Source organism: Mustela nivalis (genome assembly GCF_964662115.1).
Source record: "Mustela nivalis genome assembly, chromosome: 8".
Lineage (NCBI taxonomy): Eukaryota > Metazoa > Chordata > Mammalia > Carnivora > Mustelidae > Mustela > Mustela nivalis.
In genome coordinates, this window is record NC_139027.1 from 60,141,384 (window position 1) to 60,157,590 (window position 16,207).

Below are 16,207 nucleotides of genomic sequence, written 5' to 3' on the forward strand. Positions count from 1 at the left end.
AGAATTTTGAACTTCAAAATTTTTAACTTTTGTCATCACTTCTTTGAGTGTGGAAATGATTAAGTAAAGGTTGAAGAATGAATCAAAGCTTTCATTATGTAGGCTAACTGTATTTATTTGTTAATTGTTAAGATTATTGCTGGTTTCCAACAGTGGGTTATTAATTAACTATAATGACCTCCTCTACCACCTCTGATACATGTCTTTTTGTTTTGGTTTGCCCAATAACTTAAGAAATCATAGTTTAATATTTTATGAGTTAAAAGAAGATTTCTAGAGGGAATCTGAAAAGTATACAGGACTTTTCTCTGTGGAAAGCACAGAACATCATTTCTGACATATCTAAGTGACAAGATATCTCCAAACAGATACAACATATAATAGCATACAATATACTTTTATATTGCTTTGGGCCAGGTATCTCTATCTAATAGGATTCTATGTGGCTGGTTGCACAGACTTTTCTCATGGTACAAATTGTGTAAAATGAGATCCTTTTAAGCATTTACTTTAAAATAAGAGTCTCCAGGGTCACCTGTCTGACTCAGATGGTACAACAAGCAACTCTTGATTTCAGGGTCATGAGTTTGAGTCCCACACTAGGGGTAGAGATTACTTTAAAAATAAATAAATAAAATTGGGGCGCCTGGGTGGCTCAGTGGGTTAAGCCTCTGCCTTCGGCTCGGGTCCTGATCTCACAGTCCTAGGATCGAGCCCCGCATGGGGCTCTCTGCTCAGCATGGAGCCTGTTTCCCCCTCTCTCTTTGGCTGCCTCTCTGCCTACTTGTGATATCTGTCAAATAAATAAATAAAATCTTTAAAAATAAATAAATAAAACTTTTAAAAATTTTTAAATAAATTAAGAGTCTCCTTCCTTTCAAGGAGTAATATGGAATTTTATACATAGATTTTATTTGTCTTTTTAGACAAGAACATCCCACAAGCTAGCCCACCTTCATGCCTAAGGTGACTACCTTGATAAACAGTTTTGAGTCTTTTCTAAATCTAAGTTGAGTTATTTCTTTGTTTGTTTGTTTGCTTTTTAAGAGAAAGGATTTAGGGCACCTGGGTGGCTCAGTGGGTTAAGCCTCTGCCTTCGGCTCGGTCATGGTCTCAGGGTCCTGGATTGAGCTCAGCGGGGAGGCTGCTTCCCCCCTCTCGCTGCCTGCCTCTCTGCCTACTTGTGATTTCTCTCTCTCTGTCAAATAAATAAATAAAACCTTTAAAAACAAAACAAAAAAAAAAAAAGGAGAAAGGATTTATCAGCTCAAACTGGATAGCTATAAAGGGTCATTCATTCATTCATCTATTAATTCAACAAATATTTATTGGACACTTCATAATAGGTGTAGACACCATAGGTAATTTAGTGGAATATGGAGACAGACACTGGAGTATTTCTGCTCTTCAAAAGTTTATCACTCAGTTGGGGAGGGAAGATGTATAGCCAACGCCAAGTTGTGACCATTCTATCTCCTTAACATTTCTTGAACCTTCCCATTTCCTGCCTTCCCTAGAGGGCGCTACATCAGTTCAGGCCATCACCAGCTCTTGGTTTTCTGCAACAATCACTCTAACATACCTCCTTGTCCCTGGTCTTCCTTACTTCAAATTTATTCTTTACTATGTTTTTCCTAAAATGCTAACTAATCTAATTATTCCCTTTGCTAAAACCCACTAATGATTCACTGTTGTCTTCAGGATAAAGTCCAAATTGTCAAACTCACTGGATCTGTTCTCGCTTCTCTTATCCCATTCCTAACTATTCGCCTTCTTCAGATAGGTTTCCAGCCATTCTTAATTCCTTTCAGGGGCCCTAATTCACAATGCTTCTCTTCCCTCATGTTGTTCTCCGTGCTTGGAATGTCATCTGTTGATATCCGTGCTCATCAACTCATTTATTCACTCAGAACATCTTTTATTAAGGGTGTCTACACATTCAGCCCTGTGCACCATCCTGGAATTTCCCATTGTAGTCAGGAGATGGATGTGTAAGCGGACCGTTATACTGCAATAGGCAAGACCCAGGGTGGACATAGGCACAGGAACTGTGGGAGTCATGCATGAACCCAAGTCCAGGCAATCAGTGAAGGCTCTGAAGGGAGAAAGGGAGTGAAGAACAGTCTGGATTGAGGAAGTAGCACACGTGAAGGCCCAGAGCTAAGAGCCTGTTATTCTGGGAAATGGCAATCAGCGTGGCCTGAGTGTACAGTGTACAGACATCAGAGAATGAATAGGACTGGAGGAAGCAGGGCCCAGTTGCCAAAGGCCTTGACTGTTGTGTTAGGAAGCTGGGGTTTCTTTTCTTGTGGGGTAATGGGTAGCCACAGAGGATTTTCTAAAATTGGAAGGGCACAGTCACATTCGTTTTTTTTAAATCAACAGTCCAGAAGCATTACTAGGAAAAGTGGCAGTTTGTCACAAATTGCTTAAATAACCAAACACAGTCTTGAATTGAAAAAGTTTATTTAAAAATTTTCAGGGATACCTTATGAAGCTGGAACAATTGACTAGCATACTCAAGAAGCTTAAATTGCATTTATACATGCTAGTTTCAATTTCTCATATTTTGGGGCACCTGGGTGGCTCAGTTATGAAGTGTCTGCCTTTAGCTCAGGTCATGATCTCAAGGTCCTGGGATCCAGCCCAGCATCGGTCTGCCTGCTCAGCAGGAAGCCTGCTTCTCCCTTTCCCTCTGCCCCTGCTCGTGTTCCCTCTCTTGCTATGTCTCTCTCTGTCAAACAAATAAATAAAATCTTAATAAATAAATAAACAATAAAATAATACATAACTGCACCTGTCTTTATCTGTTGTAATCTGTAAGAAGAAAGGATCAAATAGAAGTTAAGGGGTGTCATTGAGCCTGGAGGGTTCAGTTTGATCCTTTCACTAATGGTCAAGAGTTCTGTCTGCCTGGGGCACCTGTGTGGCTCAGTGAGTTAAGCTTCTGCCTTCGGCTCAGGTCATGATCTCAGAGCCCTGGGATTGAGCCCCTGCTTTCCCCTCCTTCTCTCTGCCTGCCTCTTTCCCTACTTGTGATCCCTTGTCTGTCAAATAAATATATAAAATCTTAAAAAAAAAAAAAAGTTCTGTCTGTCTGGTAGGAGCAAAACTGAGAAGGCTTTAGATCTCTGGATTCTAGACATTTTTCGCTGTCCCATTTGGCAGCTCTAAAATATTTAAAGTAGAAATATTTATAAAAATATTGTTTGAGCCTATGAAACTCACTTTTTTTTTTTTTTTTTTTTTTTTTTGGTACAGCTCAGACCTGTCTCTCTCCATTAGAGTTACTACACAGCTCTGTATCTCCTGTAGGAGCAGAATTTGGAATATAGATGTGAATTCATAAATGAAGGTGCTTTTGTTCCTCAAGTTAACCTTGTATGTTTTTCTATATGCCAGTTATTTCTACAAGTATAAGTTGTTTGGCTAAAGTCTTCAGCAACCAATGGAGTTAATGTTTTACGCAAGACCTTGGGGATTTCATGTTCACTGGGGCCAATAAAAGCAAATTCTCTCATGCCCTCCTACCAAGAACTTCATTATGACATTCTGACAGTTGCCTTCTCAGATCTGCACATGATTCTACTTTCTGGATTTCAGGACAGGCAGAGTTTGTCTTTGAAGCCCCATTTACTCTGTCCTCCCTCACTGGCTCTCATTTCTTCCCTTAGTCACCCTGACCTCATAAAAAAAACCCATGCTGGCAGGGGTGCCTGGGTGGCTCAGTTGGTTAAGGAACCGACTCTTGATTTCCGCTCAGGTTGTGATCTCTGCATAGTGAGATGGAGCCCCACATGAGGTTCCTTACTGGAGATGGAGTCTGCTTGGGATTCTCTCTTCCTCTCCCTCTGCCCCTCCCCCCACACATCTGTGTGCACTCTCTCTCTATCTCTCAAAACAAAACAACAACAAAAAAAAAACGCTGGCAGATCTCTCATACCCGCTAAAGCTTAAATGCCTGAAACCATTCTCCCCACCCCACACCATCGGTGAGAAAAGCTAAAAGGGAGGAATAACAGTCGCCTGGTCCCTAGTTCTGCATCTCTAGAAGCAGAGCCTGGCAGACGTTCTTCTGTCTGCCTGAGGGCAATAGGGCTGCTTTTGGGTCTTCGCTGGTGGAGAGGGAAGGGAAGCCCTGCTCTTTTCTTCTTCATCCCAGTCTTTGGAAGGGCAATTTTATCTCCTGCCTTGGGGGTTCAGCCAGAGGGTCCAGATGGCCTTGCCAAGTTCTTAACCGGAATAATAGGAGACTAGAAGCCCAAACAGGCTGCAGCCTACCTTCTCAATAAGGTAATAGTGAGAGATGAAGCTCTGATGGAAAAACGATAGGAACTGTGTGAACTTCCAGCTGCCCCTTGCTTGTCTTACTTCAAGTACCAGGTGTTGAGTTTTTTTTATCTCTCTAGCATCAAAGCTGATGCCACTATAAAACAAGACTGGACAAATTCTTCTGACACAACTGAGTGACAAACTCTACTGACTTACCTCCAGTCTTTTCTAACCAACTGAGCCACCCAGGCGTCCCACCTCCAGTCTTTTCTAACTGTAGCAGTGAAAGCAGGAACTCCTCAGAAAACTGAGGCTCTTTTGGACCACCCTTGACATTGAAAATGCTATAATAGGTGCAGGGCTTTGGGACTCTCCAAAACCTTTGAGTAATCTGTATGTAGCATGGATTTCTTGGTCTCCTGGTCCTCTCTCTTTCCAGTCAGAAAACTGAAACTCTTGCACAAACTAAGGAGATGTATATCCTGGTGTAGTAGGAAGAAGCTGAAACTATTTCTGCCCACGTCATTTATAAGACCCTCTTCTCCCTTCTCCATGGTTTCCCTGGGTTGAGTCTCTTGGTTTATCATAAAGATGATGCTTCTGCCTAGAAAACTACAAATTGCCCCCTGGGCATTAATTCTGGGATCATCGTTGTTTCCCATCCCATCGCCTCTGAAGGCCAACCCAACACCGTTTTCTGATTTTCTCAGTCTGGTGAGTCTGTGGGCTTGTTTCCTCAGTCTGTGAGTCTGGTGAGCCTGGTAACTCAGTCTCTTGGATAGTACATGGTTCCTGCCAACTACACACCCAGACTATGACTGCACACCCTCAACCACTCACCAGCCATAGCCATGTCCAGTTGTTGCTGAGTGATCCCTCCTCTTGGCCTCTTGTCCATTTTATTTGCTCACCTTGTGCTCTCTTTCCCTTCCCAAATTCCCTGAAAAACGCTTATTGAAGAATCTTCTTGTTACCGGATAAAGAGAGAAGTGCTGCTTGTCGTCATTTAAACACAATCTCAAAAGAAAAGGCTATGTAGTACATTAGTGACTAAATTATGTTCTGCAAAAAACATATAGTTGAATTATGAGGTGAAAATTTTTCTTCTTTTTTAAAGATTTATTTATGTATTTGAGAGAGAGAGAATGAGCAGGGGAAGGGGTGGAAGAAGAAGAGTGGATTCTCAAGCAGACTCCCTGCTGAGCACAGAGCCCTGACTAGAACTCTGAGGAAGGGCTCCTGCCCAGGACCCTGAGATCATGACCATAGCCAAAATCAGATGCTTAGCTGACTAAGGCACCCAGGTGCCCCTAGGCAAACTATTTCAATGTGTCCTTCGGTGTAATTTGACTTATGTAGGAAAGACTTAAGAAATATTTTACAGGGTCGTTAAGTGGTTGCCTTCAGCTCAGGTCATGATCATGGGATCGAGCCCCACATCAGGCTCCTTGCTCCGCTGAGAAGACTTCTTCTCCCTCTGCCACTCCCCTGCTTGTGTTCCCTCTCTTGCTATGTCTCTGTCAAATAAATAAGATCCTTAAAAAAATTTTTTCAAATACTTCAGCTTTCATGAATCTCAGCATAACTTAAACATTTAAAACATGAAAACAGGGGCATCTGGGTGGCTCAGTGGGTTAGGGCCTCTGCTTTCGGCTCAGGTCATGATCCTGGGATCCTGGGATTGAGCCTCGCATCGGGATCTCTGCTCAGCGGGGAGCCTGCTTTCTCCTCTCTTTCTGCCTGCCTCTCTGTCTCCTTGTGATCTCTGTCAAATAAATAAATAAAATCTTTAAAAAAAAAACATGAAAACACATTAAAATTCTTTTTTACAAAATGTGTTCAATAGGCTGGACCTCTACAGGCAAAGAAAAGTATCATTTTAGTTTAAATTTATACTGTCATACATTTTCTGTGTTCATAGCATTATGGACAACCCAAATTTCCCTGTATATAAGAACTTTAAAAAATAATTTTTTTAAAGATTTTATTTAATTATTTGAGAGAGAGTGAGAGAGCACAAGCAGGGGGAGCTGCAGAGGGAGAGGGAGAAGCAGGACTCCATCCCAGGACCCCAGGACTGTGACCTGAGCTGAAGGAAGATGCTCATTAACTCAGCCATCCACATGCCCCGGGTTTTTTTTAAATCTTGCTTTTTATTTTATCAAACATTCAAACATTTAGAAATTTGAGTTACCTCTGGCCTCATTTCTTATTTATGATTGTTTACATATATAAAGCATCTGGCAAATGTAGATACTGATAAATGGTAAATTTACCAGGCAATTTTCTTATAAATAATTATTATTATTTGATTTCCAGCAGATGAGTTTATCCAACTAGAAAAACAGTAAGTGCCCAAGATTCAGAGCCTTGTAAGGAAACCAGCTTGATACCTCCAAATGTTATCATGGAGATATTTTGTTGTTGATGGAAAACGCTGAGTGAGAAGAGAATTTTTATCAGATTTCTTCAATTCCATGAGCACCTTTTTCTTTCCAGTTTCTTTCCAGTTTCCTGTAAGTGTGAGGAAAGGTGGAGAGGAGGAATGAATGTATGCATGTACAAAGATTTTTTTATAGTTCTGTGCAATTGAACAACTGTGATAAAAGGAATTTATAGAGGATATTATGATCTCATGCTTACACATATATATCATTTTCTGCATTTCTTAGGTAAATGGCATCCAGTCTTATCTACAGAGGATTATAATTACTGACATTTTGACTATAATAGCCCATATCGTTATGTAACTTTTTTTCCACTTCTCTTTTCATGTGAAAAGTAGTTTAAATATTATTCATTTGAAAAATCTTCATTACATTACAAATAAAGAGTTGTACAGGCAAGTCATGCCATACCATTCCTTTTTTTTTTTTTTTAAAGCTTATTTGTTTGGGCACCTGGGTGGCTCAGTTGGCTAAGTGGTTGCCTTCAGCTCAGATCATGATCCCGATCGCGATCCCGGAGTCCTGGGATCAAACCCTGATTTGGGCTTCTTGCTTCGTGGGGAGTCTGCTTCTCCCTCTCCTTCTTCCTGCAGCTCCCCTCCTTGTGCTCTCTTTCTCTGTGTCAAATAAATAAATAAATAAATAAAATCTTAAAAAAAAAATAAAGCTTATTATTATTATTTTTTTTAGTAATCTCCACACCCAAAGTGGGGTTCAAAATACTTCTGACCGTAAGATCAAGAGTCACACGTTGCTCTGACTGAGGCAGCTAGGTGACCCTCTTTTCTTTTTTTTTTTTAATGAAATTTACTTATTTATTTTAGTAACATGCCAGATTCTTAAGAAAATATTCCATTAATTATGACAATTTTCAAAATGCCTAAGAAAGGTAACTGTTATTGAAATAAATCTTTTGTTTTTATAACATTTCTTAAGGGAAAAATAATTGAATGTTTTTCCTTTTTTTTTAAAGATTTTATTTGTTTATTTGACAGAGATCACAAGTGGGCAGAGAGAGATAGGCAGAGAGAGGAAGGGAAGCAGGCTCCCTGCTGAGCAGAAAGCCCGATGTAGGGCTTGATCCCAGGACCCTGAGATCATGACCTGAGCTGAAGGCAGAGGCTTTAACCCACTGAGCCACCAAGGCACCCCAAGATAATTGAATGTTTAAATTAATATTAAATAAACAAACAACTAACTTCTAGGGTTTATACTCCTTTTCTTCTGGATTTTATTTTATTATTTTTTAAAAGATTTTGTCTGTTTATTTGACAGACACAGCAAGAGAGGGAACATAAGCAGGGGGAGTGGGAGAGGGAGAAGCAGGCTCTCTGCTGAACAGGAAGCCCCATGCAGGGCTCCATCCCAGGACATCAGGATCTGAATCAAAAGCAAACAGTTAACTACTGAGCCACCCAGGCGCCCCCTGGATTTTTAACCTTGGTTCTGAAATACATTTTATGAAAACTTGGAAGTTTCTAATTTAGCTAAATTAGAATAAAGCTCTATTTTTTTCTATTTTTTTTTATTTTATTTTGTTTATTTGACAGACAGAGATCACAGGTAGGCAGAGAAGAAGGCAGAGAGAGGAAGGGAAGCAGGCTCCCTGCTGAGCAGAGAGCCCTATAGAGGCTCCATCCCAGGACCTTGGGATCACAACCTGAGTGAAAGGAAAGGCTTTAACACATGAGCCACCCAGGCGCCCCTAAAGCTCTATTTTAAAAAAGACTTCATTACACTCTATGTTCCAGTCCCTCCAGATGATATTCTTTTTCTTACTTCTCTTTCTTTCAATGTTTTGGAATTTACATTCAAATGGAATAAGAACAGAATGAGCTTATTCCTTCTAGCAAACTCTTTCATGCTTTATTCATCTTTTATCTTGTATCTAGGTATCCTGGCATACTTTTCACTTTACTTTCAAATACCTTAACTTTCTGTGTTTATTTCCCCATCTTAAAATGGTGATAATAACTGTTCCTACCTCATTGGGTTATCAAGAAAATTAAGTGAATACATATCAAAGTGCTTAGAAAAGTCCCTGGCCCATAGTAAGTGCTCAGTAAATGTTAACCATTATCATACTTGCTGTTTTAAAACTACCTTCACCTGATCTCTCTGGGTTTATTGTCTAGCTGCTGTTTAATTCTGACATTCTCAATAAGTACATTGAGTCAGCTTGAAATTGTTCAAGCCTAGTACCGCCTAAAGACAGGGTGAGGTGCTGAGATTCTTCCACTAATGTATTTATGATGCTTAGTTGATATGTTTTAAAACTTCTCCAAAAAGGAAAGAATTGCACAATACAGAATACTCAAAAATAATGTCTTTTTTTTTTCAAAGTTTTAAAGCAACCTCTATACCCAACATGGACATCAAGCTCACAACCCCGAGATCAAGAGTTTCATGTTCCACCGACTGAGCCAGCCAGGCACCCCCAAAATTATGTATTTTTAATGAGTCCAGTACAAACTGCACATACCATGCTCCAAACATTATTTGGGGGGAACTTCTCAGACAAATTCTTAAGGAATCTCTGTCCCCATGCCACCCCAACAGACAACACAGTGGCTTAATCTAGTGCCTTGTTACTCAAAGTGTGGTCCATGGACTATCAGCATAAGCATTAGCATTTCCTGGGAGTTTGTTAGAAATGCAGAATTTCAGGCCTTTCCCCAAATCTATTGAAACATAATCTTCATTTCAATAGGCTCCCCAGGCAATTCATATATACAGTAAAGTTTGAGAAACACTGATATAGTTGAGATTCCACTTTTTTCCCTCCTCCAGCGAGCCAAGATAACATCATATATTTTATAAACAGATCAGGATTCCTCAACCTCTGCACTATTGATTTCTTTCTTTCTTTTTTTTTTTTTTGGAAGTATAATTGACACACAATGTTACCTTAATTTTGGGTGTTTCACACATAGTGATTCCACAACTTTACGTTATGCTGTCCCCACCACAAGTGTAGCTGCCATCGGTCCATACCACACTGCACCATTGATATTTTGGGCTGCATAATTCTTTGTTGTGGGGGGCCTGTTCTCTACATACAGAATATTTAGCAGCATCATATCCCTGACCACTTGTAAGTATCAACAATGTCTTTGTATTAGTCATTATTATACTGGTGTTTATTATTACCTTCACTTTCTGATCTATCTAGTCTGATAACATGCTGTTTGATTCTGACATTGGCTAACAATGTTGTTTTGTGAGGCAACGGTTGATCGCTAAATGTCTCCTCAGGAGCAAAATTGCCCCCTATAAAGAATCACTGAAATCGGTCCACCAATTTTGCTAGGTTTTTCATTTCTTCTAAAGTCAGAGCACGTGATAGAACATTTTCTATTGTTGTTAGAATCTATTTTCAATTTATTATATGAGAAGAAGGCTTCGAAACATAATTTTGATAATACCTTCTCAAAATTACTTATGTGTCCAAGTACACATGAGGTCTTACTATTCTTGTCTGCTTTTCAAGTTTTCTGCTAATGGTGATAATATCCTGAAATTCATGAGACAAATGAGTCAGATCTACTAAGTGTGAGAATTAAAGGAAGTAAAATGGGCAGCTTCTCTCTTTTTCTTTAGAGTTACAGAGTTAGAGACTTTCACATCTGGTAACATCTTTTTTTTTTTTTTTTTTTTTTTAAGATTTTATTTATTTATTTGACAGAGAGAGACACAGCGAGAGAGGAAACACAACCAGGGGGAGTGGAGGAGGGAGAAGCAGGTTTTCCACTGAGCAGGGAGCCCAGTGGGGCTGGATCCCAGGACCCTGAGATCATGACCTGAGCCAAACAGATGCTTAAGGACTGAGCCACCCAGGTACCCCCCTGGCAACATCTTTTTATCAACATTAATTTTCAGGGCTATGTTTGATTACAAAAGCCAAAAAAAGATTAATTTGTGAATTCAACAAATATTTATTAAGTACAACTAAGAAGTTGGCACAAAGCCCTTGCCTTTAAGGAATTTATGGGTGATGGAAAATTGAGATCCTAATTCTACCACAGTCCCCCGAAACTGTTCCTCCTGCAGCCAATCTCAGAAAAACAATAATTCCACCCTTCTAGTCACTTGGGCCAGAATCCATGGAGTCATCCCTGAATCCTCTCTTTCTCACACATCCCAAACCAATCTTATAGGAAGTCCTTTGACTCTAATTTTGAGTACTTCCATGATTACCATTCGGGTCCAAACCAAAATCAATCTGTGGATGAACGCAGTGTCTCCTAAGTGTTCTCCCAAGTTCTACCCTTGCTCCCAGGTTATTCTCTTCACAGCATCTAGAGTGATTCTGGTAAGATTTGAAGTCAGGTCAAGTCATCACGTCTCTGTTCAATCACTTGAATGGTTCCCAGTGTCGCTGAGAAAACAAGCCAATGCATTTCCAGTGGCCTACAGTAAGGCCCTACAATTTACCTGCCCCCTTACCTGACCCCTTTAATGGTATGACTTCATCTCCTTCTTGCTCAGTCAGCACTGATCACAACACTGGCCTCCTTGATGGTAAAGATTTAACAACAAGCTCTGAGGAGAAAAAGTCCTGAATTTTAGCTGACTTCCAAACTATAAGTACTCCTACCATGGCCAATGTCAGGCTACGAATATGATGTCACAAAAGTTGGAGAGAGGCACAGTGGCACATCGTTATATGGTGTTTCATGCAAACACCATTGATGTAAGTAATCTAAAGAGCATAGAGAATGGTAAAGTACAATAACATAGTTAGGAAGCGATGACTCTTGAGTATTTATTACCTTGGCTTTTAATATAATTTATTTATTTAATAATACATTTATACATAATTTAATTGTTTATAATGGCTAGGTTTGACAACCAGCTCGCAAAATTCCTGAAAACTTAACAATTGGTTCCCAGGGCTGACACTAGTTCACCACTATAAATAACACACCAATATGCTGTTGCCTCAGGGCCTTTATTTCTCCATCTGCCTGGAAAGTTCTTCTCCTAAATACTTGCAAGGCCTTCTTCTTTCATCTCCTTCAGGTCTTTTTTTGAATTTACTTTTAAGTGACACCTTCCCTAGTCACCCTGCCGAAAACTGCTCCACCCCTAACTTCTTATTTCAATACCTTGATTCATTTCTAACTTTAGCACTTGTCACCATACAACACACCATTTCTCCGACTTCTTTGTTATTTATGTCGAGTGTTCTCCATTAGACTTAAAACCCAATGAATGTAGGGATTTTTGTAGGGTTTGCTTCCTCTCAAATCCTCAGCATTTAGAACAGTGACCAGTAAATATTCAATTTATTATTTGTTGAATAAATGGGTTAGGTCACCTCTTCATTTCTTTTTAAAAAACTTACTTTTCTGATTCTTGTTGCCTAATAGATAACAATACATTTATGTGTGAAAGAAATAGCATATCTTTCCATCCAGGCTACAGGTACTAATTCCACCTTCTCTAATGATCTGTTTTACTTACATATTTTTATTTTTTACTTAGAAATACAACTCTGTGGTTTCCCCTGTCCTGCTTGAGAACGATCCTAGTTAAATGATAATTTTATTTCTCATTTCTCAATGAGTACGAGTCTGGGACCTATTGTTGAATGTCACCTCACAGGACTGTATAAATTTCTGACTGTCAATCTATAACTCTGAGGCTTGGCAGCCTTGTCAGATGCTTTTTTGCTATGTTCTCAAAAAGGCAGCAACTTATTTGCAGACAGTTGCTGATTCTGCTCCTGATCGATTTGAGGTTTCATAGACTGCATATAGATTATTTGCTGAAGTCTTAGACAATAAGGGAATTTAGATCCACAAAGAGAATATTCATAATTTTCCATAAACATTTTTGACATTGTAAATTGAGGTTGATAGGAATAGGACTTTGCCTTTCCAGGTTAATTTTTTCATGAAAAGCATATCTCTTCTCTCTTACCTCCATGTCTGAGCATCATACATAATCATACTGTTGTCCACATTTTATTGGTAATGTTTTTTTAAATCTATGGTTGTGATGTGAAGTACTGTTTTATGAAGTATTTTTAAGAGCAAATAGAAAAACAATTGCTTTATAAGATGTTCACAAATAAATATTTCTCCCAGTGTTTCTTTTCAGGCCTTACAAAGTTACAATCATCCCATAGAGATTCTTTGGAAGAAAGAGCCCATGGAATTGTGAATTTGTGTTCAATACATGAATACACCCAGGGAGTCAAACTCATGTTCAGTCCAATGTCCATTTTGTATGACTGATAGGAAGAAGAACATGTTGGAAGGTCACTGCTGTATCTCTGAGAGCAAAGTAGTATCGAGTTTCTCAAAAAAAGTGAAATGACAAATTCCATCATTAAGATAAGAGATTTACTCCATGTTCTTACTTTAACTTTTTTTTGTTATATTATATGGACATTTAATCTTATTATTTATACATTCCTTGAAGAGCTCACCATCAGAAGAGATTGTCTTCAGTGCCAAAAGATTAAATTAAAATGATTATTTGAGGGACGCCTGGGTGGCTCAGTTGGTTAAGCAGCTGCCTTCGGCTCAGGTCATGATCCCAGCGTCCTGGGATCGAGTCCCACATTGGACTCCTTGCTCAGCGGGGAGCCTGCTTCTCCCTCTGCCTCTGCCTGCCATTCTGTCTGCCTGTGCTCGCTCTCTCCCCCTCTCTCTCTGATAAATAAATAAATAAAATATTTAAAAAAAAAATGATTATTTGAGGGGCACCTGGGTGGCTCAGTGGGTTAAGCCGCTGCCTTCGACTCAGGTCATGATCTCAGGGTCCTGGGATCGAGCCTCGCATCGGGCTCTCTGCTCAGCAGGGAGCCTGCTTCCCCCTCTTTCTCTGCCTGCCTCTCTGCCTACTTGTGATCTTTCTCTCTGTCAAATAAATAAATAAAATCTTTAAAAAAAAATGCTTATTTGACCCTGGTGTGATTGTAGTAGAAAATATTTATGGCTTTAATAGGGAATAAACATGTAGTATTCACATTTGTGATGGGTATGTAAATTGATACAACTTTTTTAGGGGTTACCTTGGTAGTACCTATCACAATAACAAATATAATGTCTTCCACACCACTGTTTCACTTTTAGGATGTTAACCTAGAAATAGATATATTCACATTTGGGCCCAAAAATTAATGTACAGGGATATTCACTGCAGCATTATTTCTAAGAGGGAAAACCAGAAATAGCCTGCTGTCTTCAGTAGGGGAATGGTTAAATCATTTATATTACTAAGAAGATGTGGAAGGCTATGGGACTGTTAATAAGGACAAGGTGGATTTATATATACTAATCTTTTAAGTAAAAAACAAATCACTGAACTATGTATGGTATAATGTCATATATATTGAACAAAACACAAAGCAAATACATTTGTAAATGTATAGAGAAGACCTCAAAGCATGCATACCACAGCCTTAACAATGATTATTTCTGGGCAGGAAAAATAACTGTGGGGATATGCAGAGGGGAAATTTACTTTTTACTGTAGGCACTTCGTTCTATATTGTTTGAATTGCTAGCCATGATCATGTATTACTTTCTAAATTAAAAATAATTTTAAAAAATGGTGGTGCCTGGCTGGCTCATTCAGTGGAGCATGGGTCTTGATCTTGGGGTTGTGAGTTTGAGCCCCATGTTGGGTGCAGACATTATTAAAAATAAAATCTTAAAAACTTTAAAAAAATATATTTATTTTTTATTTATTTGACAGAGAGAGAGATCACAAGTAGGCAGAGAGGCAGGCAGAGAGAGAGAGGCAGAAGCAGGCTCCCTGCTGAGCAGAAAGCCCGATGTGGGCTCGATCCCAGGACCCTGACATCATAACCTGAACCAAAGGCAGAGGCTTAACCCACTGAGCCACCCAGGCGCCCCCCCCACCAATTTTTTTTTTAAATAGAAATAAGTAGTAAGTGCTAAAAAGGAATTTATGAGTTTCTGTTTCTCTTATTTCCGATGAACGTTATTGTTTTGTAAGACAATGTGAGTAGAAAGAACACATAGGTTCTAATGTCGACTCAACTACTGTGAGGGGATGCGTACCTATATGTTTATGTATGTGTGTTTGAAGAGGGGGAATCAAGAATGAGATTGCAAAATAATAACTATCTGACAGGTTACTATGAGAGTTCAGTGAAATATTATACAAAAAAGTCTCACCCTGCTAGACAGCTGGCAGGCCCTCAATGCTTATATTTCCTTATCTATATCCCACTCCAAGGTTTGAAATGTTTGATTCCAGTAAATGAAGGTAATGAAAAAAATATCCGATGCATCAGACCTGTGTTCTGAATTTTTTTTTTTTTTAAATAAAGCCTTTTCTTTTCTTTTTTTTTTTTTTTTTAAAGATTTTATTTATTTATTTGACAGACAGAGATCACAAGTAGGCAGAGAGGCAGGCAGAGAGAGAGGAGGAAGCAGGCTCCCTGCCGAGCAGGGAGCCCGATGTGGGACTCGATCCCAGGACCCTGAGATCATGACCTGAGCCGAAGGCAGCGGCTTAACGCACTGAGCCACCCAGGCGCCCCCTGTGTTCTGAATTTTATCTTGAAAATACAGTGATCAAACATCTGCTCCCATTATTTCTTTTTATACTTGTTAATAACAAGCTGATTGTGAACACTCCATTTTGGCACATTCTGGGCAAAAATGATGGGCTAAATATTTACATGTAATTCAAGATACTCAGACAGAGATGACCTCTTAGGATATGATCTAAAGATCGGATGAAAAGAGGGAAAGGGACAACAAACTGAGACTATTTGAACTTTACAATCCACACAGTGCTTTATGGGTTACACTGCTCCTTCATACCCATTTGATCCTCCATAGAAGAAACAGGCATTAATGATGTCAGCCTCATTAAACAGGTGAGATGGATGAGAAGGAAACTGAGGTCCAAAGAGGTGAAGTGACTTGCCCAAGGGCACAGTCTTGAACAAAGACAAGACTTATTCCTAGTCAGTTTTTACTATTAGTCTGCCATCCAAAAAAAAAAAAAAAAAAAAGAATGGTGGCCAAGAGCTGAGAATGTAGAGGGAAAAAGTCTTTTTACAACAGGACAGGGCGCCTGGGTGGCTCAGTTGGTTAAACAACTGCCTTCGGCTCAGGTCAACGTCCTGGAGTCCTGGGATGGAGTCCCGCATCAGGCTCCCAGCTCCATGGGAAGTCTGCTTCTCCCTTTGACCTTCTCGCCTCTTATGCTCTCTCTCACTGTCTCTCTCTCAAATAAATAAATAAAATCTATAAAAAATAATAAAATTAAAAAAAAATAAAATAAAAACAGGACAGCTCCATGGGGTCCCTGGGTGGCTCAGTGGGTTAAAGCCTCTGCTTTGGGCTCAGGTCATGATTCCAGGGTTCTGGGAGTGAGCCTCATCCGGCTCTCTGCTCATCCAGGAGCCTGCTTCCCCCTCTCTCTCTTGCTTGTGATCTGTCAAATAAATAAAATCTTAAAAAAATAAAAAATAGTGTGTAAACCTGGTGATTCAC